At 40.9% G+C, this 12,665-nt stretch overlaps 1 protein-coding gene across 8 annotated transcripts in view; it reads left to right on the forward strand.

The window, feature by feature from the left end:
* The window catches only part of LOC135492361 (paired box protein Pax-6-like), a 129,794-nt gene that overhangs the window by 24,735 nt on the left and 92,394 nt on the right, over positions 1–12,665 (forward strand). For all 8 annotated transcript variants that reach the window (XM_064778779.1, XM_064778788.1, XM_064778790.1 and 5 more), the window contains exon 2: positions 6,300–6,338. The gene's annotated coding sequence lies outside the window, so the exon portion shown is untranslated. The remainder of the gene's footprint in view (positions 1–6,299; positions 6,339–12,665) is intronic.

Here is a 12,665-nt window from a genome sequence, read left to right on the forward strand (position 1 = left end):
ATACCACTTTTACAAATTGAAGTCCATGTAAAATCACACTTGCTTTTGTCATGAGGGCACTTAGTCCCCCGGTGATAAGGTTTCTCAATATTGCAAACATTTACAAATAGTCCAAGCTAATGGAGTTACACAAAGTAAATTGAACAACACTTGTCAAATCACAAAAGGCGCTATCTCTTGACTTAATGGTGCAATAAGTCCATGGACCCCCTACGGTTTCGCCCCCTGTCCCAGCGGGGTACACTAGGCCCCATTACCCAATAATCACCATAATAATAGACTAAATCAGTCCAATTCCACGCATACCCCCAACAACAGACACTAAAACTAACTTATCATGACTGTAACATTATAATCATCCAAACAAAAAAGAACATTCTTCACATCGTCACCTGCGCAAATTTGGAGAGAAATCGTCCAGAAAACCAAGGTTTTTGTTACGTAATCACAGGTCATCTGCAGCGGTCCCTTTCAACTGCCCAGACACCGACCCAAGTCCTTAATTTGGGGATTCCGCCCCCTGGATTTGCATCGGTCTTTGCATGTCCTTTAGCACAATTTTGTTACTCGACTTGGCAAGCAACAATACGCTGTCAAGTCGGATCCTCGCCAACAGCCTTTGAAAGCCATTCACGCCAACTGGAACATTGAGAGGAACAAACCCTACCCCAACCAGTCGGAATAATCAAGCCATCATTACACTGTATTTTGCCGTAATTACAGGATTAGGTCTTGCTGTATTGCAAGCAGACCCCAGCCGAGAGAACCCCATCTGCGTTGCGCTAACCCCAGGCCCCCGGGATCACATTTGCCTAATGACGACAAATACCAAAAACATGATCGAATCCACCACAAGTCGACAGAATCGCACTGTACAATCACAACAGCTTTCGACACAAAATGTATATAGGACAGCCAATTGCAGGTGAAACAGTATCTACATTGGCGACGATTTTCCACAATTTTGTGCCATTCAGATGTCACAGGAGGTTTGTTGTATGAGTCTGACGACTGATGAATTTCTTCACCGTCTTACTGGGTATTACGGGGAGACGTTGAAGAAAGTCTTAACTTTTTCTTGGAAACTTGTCTTTCGTTTGCCATAAAATTCCATCGTTAACTACAACTCAAATACCTTGCATTTTCGTGAGACACCAATCCCTAAAAATCAAGAAATTTACCAATTTCTCCGTCATGAGTCTTTATTATACAAACGTCTAGACCCCGTCCCGACAGCCTGCCATTCCATACTTCATTAGATGGATAACGTTTGCTTAATTAGTTAGTAAGAATTGTTCATCAGGTCAATTAGTTCGATTAGTTGGTAGGAATCTGGCGAGGTTTGCTAATTCCTTTCGTGTTATTGCTGTAATATCGGCACACCTGTCGTTGGCAAGCATTGTGGAGACCAAGGGAAGGCGGGGTACGTTTGGCCAACAGAATATAGTTGTGTGTGCCAAAACCTCCCTAAAATCTATATTCGTTCTCAGGAGACAAATAAGTTGTATCAAAGAGTCCCACTGCGTTTTTTTCCTTCAGATGAATCAACTAAATACATCGTGGCTGATACTGCATGTGGCTACCACCCAATAAGTGTATTCATTACGTTTTTTAGCCCTTGTCGCTTTAGGCCTATCGGCCTCATGATAACTGTTTCGTGGGAGTCGATGTTATCAAGATTAGCCCTGGTAGCCCTTTGTTAACACAGTTGAACAATAGGAATTTAGGCCGAGGTGCGAACGGCTTTTGTTCAACGACAATAGAACATGTATTGGACTAGGCCCGAATCCTTTTAACTGCGAGATAGGGGCAACAAAAACTTTAAAATCGTGGCTCGTAGAGATTCCTGTGTGGCTACCATTAAAAAAGTGTATTTTGAGTCAAAGAGCCAGCGATGAAGTACATATGTCATTTTCTGGAATAAAAAGTACTGTAACCCAATAATGTAGATCATCTGTTCTATCGATGACGTATTCTTCGATCCACCCTTCATAAGGTATCAGTTGTTGTTCTTGAAAAAAATACGTTGCCAAATATATCGCTTACCAATATTTCTACGTATTCCTTTGCTCCGTCACGATATGTATACAAAACTGATATAAGGTTGATCGCCGAAGCATGATATATCATGGTATCAATAGGGCACTTTTTCAGAAAAAAAACGCAGCCGTAACCCAGCAGTATACATTCCTAAAAGCACTATGCATTAAGCCAACGGTATCTTTTACAACCAGTTTCCATGCGTGCAAAAAAATGATACAGTTATTGGTATACGGATCAAGGATAATAGTCACTCTTATCGCAGTTGCCGGTCCTCTACTTATTTGACCACATTCGGTGCGAAGGCCGTTTTTCAGCTTTAGTTACCTTCAAGTGGAACGCGTGCAAAGCTGACATGCTCGGCAACGGTATCTTCTTGCGGCTGATCCTTTTGAAGAGGGTTTAAGCAAAGGGGTATGGGCATCCCTCAGCTACCACCACATATGGAATCTAATACTATTGCTGCACCGCAGCGGTCACTGTGATATCATTTACCTGCATCTAGAACATCTCCAGTGAAAAAAAAAACTTTTTTGTGCATTGACCAACCATCTATACAACTGCCGTAAAATGACTTTGCGACTTTACCGTAGAGCGTATACGATTAGTCACCATTGTGATACTGCATCTCCGCCTGATATTTTAGAGTCTAGAATATCATCAACTCTGGTCAGATCTGTCTTATAAAATCTCGCCTGTGGGTACTATGGTAAATTTGCCCGCTAATATTCTGCTGGACAGTTGTTTATCATCTTTGATATCCAGTTAATTTGCTTTGGAAAGGAGAAGTTATAAATTTGATACGGCAATTTTCATGCCACCTCTACCGCTTCTAGTGGCAGGTGCGCGGCAGGCTGGTCGTGATGGTTGACATCAGTAAGTTTGGTGCCGTGCTTCTTGGTGGAAATCGGGCGCCTGTTTTGAGGAAAGAAAATACAATTTGTACAAGAGTATTGACTAATTGACTGAAATCATTTACATTGATAATACTCATTTGGAGGCAGCTATGGAATTTGAAGAAAAAAATACAAGGCTGCGTTTTTTGCCCAGAGCCGCTGGCTTAGCTGACCTTGTCAGTTGACAGGGAATTTGACTCTCGTAGGAGAAGCGAGGGGTCAAGGACGTGGTATGAAATCAGGCAGATGGAATCTTACAGATTCCAAGATGGCGATCGGCACCACATACCCACCAGAACAACCGACGCATCACTTCACTCTTCAAGGTGAAATTATGACGGGTCGGTTTCGCAATTTTCAAAGTTCTTGGATGCAGAAGTCACGTGACTGAGGGAAATAGGCAATCACTGGCAATGTATGAGAGGCTTGGATCATGTATCCCAGCACCACCAGTCAACGTCTGAACCATCCAGCTAAATGACATCACTAATTTCCCCCTTGATGAAAAATATCAAATCTGATGTCCCGTTCAAACAAAACGTGTAGTGCATGCGCCACGAACTGGCGTCAAGAATCGATCCCCCATCATTAAGGGCCATTATCGCCTGCCTCTGTAACAAGTCCTCGGGATATTTGACTTTGATAAGACACAACAGAAGGATCGCCTCGAGAAAGATGTTTATCACTTTCTCAAACGACGGCGCAATCAACTCCTGTTTTCTCCAAGGGGTTGTTGAGTTAGTTGTCATTGTTTTAATGTCCTTTGTTTTACCGTGGTTTACCATTGAGTTGTATATTATTCTTCGTTGTACTATTTAAATTTAAAGTTGGTCCTTTGGAAGCAACATATCGAATTCAAAAGACATGGTGACCTTTTTTGCTCCGATCTGCTGAGTTCATAGTCATGAAAGAAACGTGAACCGGTGGGATAACAACAACAACAATTTTCTAAAAGTAGACAAATTGACGGAACGGAGTTACATAACTATGATACAAATGTTAAATGGGTTTCCTCGACGATCACGTAACTCTTCTCCACTAAGCTTATCATACATATATCTAAAAGGACACCAGGTGTCGAAACTATGCGTGGATTAAGGGTTCTGTCCCCGCTAGCTTTCGCACCACGCACGAAGATAATATCTCAGTTTCCGATAAGGCATTACATAATCCATGTGACGAAATGATAAAAAAGAAAATGGATGAAATAATGATGAGACCATGATCAGAGCTTGTCCTTAGGCACGCAGCACCAGTTTCAACCCATGTCTTTGAGGGATCCGGCTTATCCTTTTGAAAGGGATGTCGTGTGAAAAAGGCACGAAAGGGACCAAAGATATGTCGTCGCGGGATTACAAGGTAATCCTTTCCGGGAAGGCTTCAATTCTGTCATCTGGCGCCGAAATACTTCATGATACCCCGGGTGACACAAATCACCGTGTTGTCTATCAAGTCACCAGGTACATCTTTAAGAAGGAGAAAACAACAAATAAAGGGTTTTGTTTGCCGACGAGGGATGGGAATCTTGTAGACGAAGTGTCTCCAGAAGACGCACCCCAGCGCCAGAACGCACGCCACAAATGCCCCTGCGGGTCCTTCCCTAACATTGGGATGTCATCCGCTGCCATGGCTGTGTGTACACGCCGCAATCCGATTGCAATGTTTGGCCACCATTTTAGGTTTTATCGTGATAATGCTAGGAATTTATATAGATTGCTTTGTGACAATGAAAGGAATTTATATCATGTTTTCAAAGGTAATGTTAATAGAGATGCAGTTGTTATGGGATGTTTCTCAAATAGGTTGGATTCTTACTTTTTGGTGTGATATCAAGGGAAATATTTTCACCAGGCAATCTGCATGCTCACATACGTACCTGCAAACTTGTCGGAAAATTATTACTATTACTAAATGAAAATTTCAACAAAACATGGTACCTCCGTAAATTAATAACTTAGTTGAATAATGTTTCAGGTTTTTTAAACACAGTATTTATTCATTTGTCTGATTCTATATACTCTGTTGATACCAAGGTTTATCCGGCCATCAAACAACATGAAATCACGAAAAATAATTTACCTTTCTGTAATAAATCATGAAATTTCGATGTTAAAAAGATCTTATTTGGACGAAATCTGACCAATATTTGGTTTGAGTCGCAAGCAGAAAGCAAGTTGCGTGTCCAATCAATTTGACTTTAGTTGGGATGCATGGTCCCGGAAAATCTGCGGGCTAGGACAATTAGGCAAAAAAATGCACGCATGAGTTTTGGTAATCATCGCTAATTTTCATAAATCAGAAGTTTTATCAAAAATATTTCATGCAATTCAAACCGGTGTTTGTATTGTGCTGGTGTCACGATAGTGCAAAACACAAGAATACATAAGGAGACAATGGGGAACATTTACGGGACACGACATACGCTTGACAGATGAGACTTGGCGATTTTAGGAGATGAGTAGTAGGACAAAAGGCCGACAATGCCGGCTAATTTGTTTACAGTCGTTTTATTGCTGTTAAATCAGGTTTTGCGGAAATATTGTCAGCGCTTATAGTTGTTAAACATACCATATTCAAAGGGTGCGAGGGGTGTAATACGAGTCTTGGCAATGTATTCTTGTATCCGTTTGTAAGAACGTGGTACCTTAAACAAATACCCAATATTTTTGACAGTACCTCATAAGAGCTATCAGATATCAATTGTCAAGAACATAAGAAAATAAGATGCCATCTTCTTTGTCCAAAAGACATTGATGTCTCTTATCCAATAGTTATAATGTTACAATTATGCGTTAAACATTGGAATTCCAGTAGCAGGCACTATCAGAGGTTAATCGATACGGTTTCGTAATTGCCCCCCACACAGGTGGATTGTCGCCGATGGGCGGGTGACAGTTGCAGGGTCAATCCTGTGACATCTCTCAGCGAGTTTGACAGCTAGGGTGTAGTATTACACAATAATGCGATGATAACGCGAAAATAATAAGCTAATGATTAGCTAGTGATGAAAATGGTAAGATGTCAATAATTGTCATGAGGTTTTTTTACAAGATTTCTTGGATAATAAAAAAGGACATGTCTTTTAAGAAGTTCGGTGACCCCTAAGTGACTTCGTTCAGGTGTTTCGGTACAAGGATTTTTTAGAAGATCTCGTCCTACACACATTGACATCAGAAAGATTCAGAACTGATAAGTTCTTGGAAGACCATGAATTGCCCAAGAAAACATACAGAATCAGTCGTTTTGATAATTAGGGCTTCCCAATTATCTTTCCTCACATGCAGGTGCTAAATAGACATTGAGTACAGTACATCAAATGTGTAATATCACCCTTGCTAAAAAAAACTTGTTCTGTCCTTTCAGGAAGACGTCCAGGGTATAGTTTGGTTTTCCTAACTAAAGGTAAGTTACTCACTAATTGCTTATCAAGTTGGATGTACATAACTTCCGAGAATGATGTTAGTGTGAACTGGAGAAATCAGTTATGGACCTACGGCATTGTCTTTGTTCACGAAATGTTTTGTTCTGACAAGAAGATGATAAACCAGGAGTAACAGCTTCGATGCTTTCGACGTGATGTGATTGGCAAAGTTTTATTCCCTTACCCCATTCACCATCTCTTACAACAATGTATTGTAGTTACAATGACGCGTGTAACAGTACATTAATGTAGTAATGCATTGTGTACCGTTACACGTGTGTTGTGTGTACATTTGCATGACAAGATAGACATCCTCTGAGGGCTCTACTTGACCCTGGCGTAGTACGTCTTAATATTTAACAACATCGTGTCGTCAAGATCAATAGTTCCCCACACAGTTGATCGATAGATTCCTTGGAAATGTTCCTTTTGCGAAAAATTAGATGAGCAACGTGATGTGCGGTCTTTTGATCGAGAAAAATAAGCCGATATATTTTATTGACTTTGAGAAGCGTTGCTGATTTCAGGGTTCAAGAATGACGTGCATCAGAAACACATGTACATGTATATATTTTTACAATCATGAACACTCAAATATTAGTTATTTATGATATAGGGACGTGATACAAGATTTCTAAAATACGCTGGTGTCATTTTTATGCATTTCCACAATACTGTACATGGCTACAGAGGAGTAAAATAATGCTTCGTTTGAAAATAACGGTTTTTCTGATGAGTTGTGAGAGCGACGTGCATGGTAAACTACCACGAAAAAAAAGTTTTGAAGAAGCATCAACAGCCCTATTAGCAAATCAGTAATACGATTCATGTGAATTTGACTTACGTTGATAGCTTCAAAGTAAACATTTTTATCCGAGTGAATCTAAAACCATGCAAGGTTTAAAAAACTTGATGTTGAAGGTGTACATTTCAGAATCACACCACCATTCACAAACCGATTCACTCGAAAAAGCAATGAGCAAAACTCACACGACGGGAGTATCAAATGTGAGGGATCGTGGGTGCAAACTTCGTATGAAAGGTTTCAAAATACAGATTTTAGAGTCAACATTTCAATATTGGAAGATCTGAAATTTTCCGCAAAGGACCTTGTTTTATTGTTAAATGACCCACGGGATTCCGGAGGGATTCGCAGTGGAATGTTAGCGTTCTCAAAACATATCATTAAAAGCGAACGTATGTGTTTCAAAGGATAGGAAATTCAGAATGAACGCTCAATTCGCCCGTGCTTCTGGGCACTTTGCGTTATAACCGGACATTGGGTGCAGGTGGGTTGGATTGCGAAGCCAGAGAGGTGCACAGATGAAAACTCTCGGGAAAGGTTATTTAGGAAAGGGCAGAGGGGACCACCCAGACACTCACAATGATATTTGGAGGCAATTTTGTTTACCATTGTACTGGTTTGAAATTATATTCACTCACTAGTTAGTAGCGTATCAAACTCAGCAAATATTTAATTACTCGATAGCTGTAATGACCACTGACATGTGTCAGACTCTGTCAATATTGTGTCAGTCAAAACAGTGAGCTTCAAGCTTAAATTCAGATGTCGTTCATCTCATCTGAGGAAAAAATTGAATTCCCATTTAATTTACGAAAATATATCAATCAGTCAATCAGTGTTAACTGTTCGCGTTTCATTTTCAAGATAAATGCCCTTTTTTATATTGTCATTATGACAAAGCGTTTTATGGAAGGATTCCATTCGAATCTATTTTCAAATTTGCCATATCTGTTTGTGAGTAATTTTTGCAGTTTCTGTCGCAGAAATCGGATTTCGTTTCGGACAAAGGACAGCTGTGAACTTGGATATAAAACGAACCTTGTTCACCAGTCCTCAAGGAACTTTCCAACTGATTAACCAAGTTCGGATTCGAGGGTATGTTTCCCATCCTAGCTACCAAAATAACACATGTGCTCCTGCTGGCCTTATTTGTTTTTCCTATCTTCAGTTCTTTGCCCATTCGACTGGAATCGAACCATCAGACCCCGGCCGAAAACGCGACATCAGCAGCGCCAGCGCGGCCGCGCTTCCTCGCAAAATATCGCTGAGTAAACACGGAGATCTGAGCTTAGCCATCGGACATATCAGATCGTCTCGAATGTATTTTCAAAAGTAACTCAAGAGGAAAATCTGTCCCCGGCCTGTGACACCTTAGCGCTCGTTCATGCTCCTATGGGTCTTGCTAAACATCCCGATAGCTCGTTGCGATCTCTCGCCCAAAGCCTGTGCCCCGCATTAACTTGTTCAACATAGAAGGCCAGAGTCATCTCAAATGTGTAGTTTTCATAGAACTTGCTAAATGATTGTTAAATGTGGCGATAAAATGGTAGTATTTTTCTCCGCCCGGGTTATGATCCTATCACACGAGGTGCAAGAATTTGCGAAATTTAACCGGATTTCAAAGCATTTTGTTTTTTCTTCCGCGTGTTTGGTTCGGCACCTAAGTATCAACACTACGACTCGTGCTGTTCATATTCCCATTGAAATGACATTTCTGACACTGTATCAGTTAGATACCCGCAATTGCAATTTCATCACTTGATTTCAAAGGCTACATTATGTTTCTTTAGGAACACACAAGGAGAACTTGCACTGCTTTATTCCAAGGCCTGTTTTAAATGTCTTGTCTTACCATTTGAAGCCCCCTAGTCATCTATTTAATCTCCTTTTTTAAATTTTAAGATTCAGCTGTGAAGAAGGTTTTCTCAGGACCTAAAAGACCTCTGACCGGTCAGCTATTTTCATGATGGATAGCAATCTCCCGACAGAAATCACCAAGGGAAAGAATAAATGGGGATTTTTTGTGTGCCCTTATCGTTCCCAATTCTGTTACCTTTTAACTTTTTCTGGGTTGACAGTGAGAATTGTCCTTCTATCTTGTCTCATTGATCAAACTTACAGCTGAAACGAGAAATCAATGAATCGCTATCATTACAACCGTCCTCTCCGGGAATGCACAGGTGTCTTTCACGCATGCGTACTGACTCTTCACAGTTTTCACAGGTGATCAATATATAAGATACGCCTGCAATCGACATAATTTTGCCATATCTCTCGCGCCACACCTCAGTGCGTCTTAGCGAAAAGCGAATAATTGCCTAATGGGACTGCGCAAATGCTCCCAATACGAAAATCACGCCTTGAGCAGAAAATCACTCCCAGTTATAGAAATTTTTCCCGCAGAGTCGGAACGAAGTAGAAAAAAGCGTTCATTAGCTACGTTGATTTCACCCAGTGCACACAGGGATGATTGTACATGATCGAGTGTACATGAACAAGCATAATGCATTGGTGAGTTTGGCTAGCTTGGGGTGATTTGGACCTGAGGCCTGTTACACTCCTGTGAAGGTTCTACGCTTTCGGCGCGACAGGCCCCTTCGACCTTCAACGATGGTGTTTTTTTGAATGATTGGCAACTGAACTGTAAAGTGACGCCATCACTTGGAGAAATTGACGCGGTTTTTTGCCTGCCCTTTGGAACGCCCATGAATGAGATGGAAAGAAACTTGGACAGAAATGCTAATCCACAGGGAGACTTTTTTTGTTGATTTATTTCTTTGGTCGAAGCAGTTGTGATTGACAATTGATTAAAAGTTACAGTTGACAATCGATGTTGATGAAAGGCATTACCAAGCTTGGTTTACAAAGAGTTCACCATGTCATTTGTAACGCGTCACTTGGGGACGACTAGTCATATTTCCAAAGAGCGGGCTACATAGGATTCACGGTGTCACGTTTTGCCCTCATGTCATGCATTCAAGTCTGAGTTCATGGATAAACATGTTCGTGACAAGTGGCATGTGGCACGCGAACCGTGACAACGTAAATCCCAGCTTATTTGTATACGTGGTAAATAATTTGACAGGCGAATTTCAGCCATCTACCACATGGGGACGCCACGTGTCCTATTTCCTTTGACCCTTTCAAACTTACAATACATTCAGAATTTTGTCACCAGTGTCATACCCTTGCAAGAATCGGCGCATCAGTTATGTCAGTTGTCTCCACGCATTTTCTGCCTTTGTCATTGACTCCCTATGCTGATGGAATATCGGGGTGTTGAAATCCCATAGACTTTGATCTAAGTCCTACTTTATCAGTTAACTACAGTTTTAAAAATAAGTATATCATGCTCGTACTTTGACGTCATAGACTATGCATCGATTTGGACTGTAAACATGGTAGGGCAGTAGGCTTATAGCTTTTTTTGACACAAACATGATGAAAGTTCGGACACTATACGTCGAAAACGCATAGTGTCCGCTTTGACGTTTTGACATGACCATTGCCATGTTACCAAAAAAGAACATTCTACGTTTCATGTACGTGACCACAAGGTGCAGCTTCGTAACTTTCACGCAGGAATAGTCAGGGCGTTGTTTCAGCTCAAAGAGATCAGCTAATGAGCCGTAGGATTTCGAGTGCCCTAAGTCCATCAGAGAAATAATCAACCATTGTTTGCGAGGGCGAAGAACAAAGGATTTATGATGAAAAATTCACCACATCACGACAACCTGTTTGTTAAAGCAGGTAAAGCGAGAAGAAAACAAACTAGGATACCCAGTATTATACGTTGAACAAGGTCCCTACCATGTTTAAGCAATATGGTTACAATATCAATATAATAGCAATTAATTTTCTCTACAAATATATTCTTTTATTGCGTAGTTCAAAGTAGCCGGGGCGCGTTCAAGGTGTATGGGCCCTTGAATAAGTAATGATGTTTTTCATCACTAGGGGCGCGTATGCGTCAACGCTATTGAAAGCCTTTTCCAGATATTATTATGAGGACTTGCACACGACGGTGTGAAAATTGATATTGGTGATATAAAACTGTCGATTTAGGTCACTAAAGTGGCTTAAAGGAATCAGCTCTATTAAGACAACGCTCTAATGCGACTGACACCGGAAGTAGAAAAACTGCCATCTTACCAGTTGACATCAAAATTGCAATATACGCTTCGGCACCTTCTTGAAAGGATAGTCATATTTAAGATGAATAAAATGTGATTTGAAGTTGATAAGGCAATTGATATGTTGCAAAATGAGTTACAGTCAATACGACACTGTCAATCATGATTTAATGTCATCTACTGACAGTAATCGAATGTGAATCGGTCTAGGACTTTTACAACTGGCTTGGTAGTTTGGGTATATTTCAAAAGATCGGAATATTTTGAATGAGGATCTACTGTTAATAACTCACAGTACGATCACAAAACATTACCATGGCGATACAAATATCAACACAAACAGCAACAACAACAACAACAACAACCCCCGCATCCCCACCTGGATTCTAGGATACGAGACTGCGGCTCCCTGTGATGGCTCAGCTTCATACCCCTTTGATGAACAGTGCCGGCTTATAAACCCAGGTGCGCTACCCCGAGCAAGTTGCACCAAATAGCCAAGAGATCAGTTTATAGATGATTATGCCACTTTAAGTAAAACCAATTGATAATATCCTGCTAATACCTATAACTCGGCTTGCTAACTTAATAGTCAGCGCAACTCCAGGTAAACAGACCCTTCCTTCAGTGGCGATTATGGATAGTTAGCCCTATCTGTACCTTTCTTGGGTGCATAAGGACACTGTAGAGATTTGTAAATTTTACCTCTTCCTGCATATTCTAGATTAGCCTAAAATTACTAGGATTATTCCCTACTATCCAGAAGTCACGCCGATTTATACTGGAAGCGTTGTAAGCGGTGAATTTTCAAAATTGGTTTCCATTAAATTAAAGCCAAAATTCCATATGGTTTATAAGTAAAAGTTAGGGGGACTGTCAATCAAAGAGCACTACAAACCAGTCTAGTCAGGTCATGTTTTATTCATGAGCACAGACGCCACGCTGACCGAGGATGCTGCGTCATTCAATGGCAGACTGCAAAATGGGCGAGGACGCATTGTCCGGCGGACAAGAACGCAATAATACCACACTTTCTCAATCTTTAAGAAATTGTCAAGAAATTACCAGCTCGTTAGTAATAATCGTGAGCGATTTATTCACATATTCCAGACAATTGCGAAAGATTAAAACCGTGTTCCTCGCTTGTCATTGTCATTGTAGGCCATTTTGGATTGTCGCCACACCGGCAGACCGGACGCCAGGTCCTGTCACTTTTTATGATGACCACCCCCTCATCTTTTCGCGCCTGGAACAATCACTCGTCATAAAACGTGTAATTGTATAATTTCACACTCGTTCGACTGCGAGATTTTCAATTTCGAAAGAATTGCTGGGAAGAATGTGTCTTGTCGTGTCTCTTGACTCCTGTC

Source organism: Lineus longissimus, chromosome 8 (genome assembly GCF_910592395.1).
Source record: "Lineus longissimus chromosome 8, tnLinLong1.2, whole genome shotgun sequence".
Taxonomy (NCBI): domain Eukaryota; kingdom Metazoa; phylum Nemertea; class Pilidiophora; order Heteronemertea; family Lineidae; genus Lineus; species Lineus longissimus.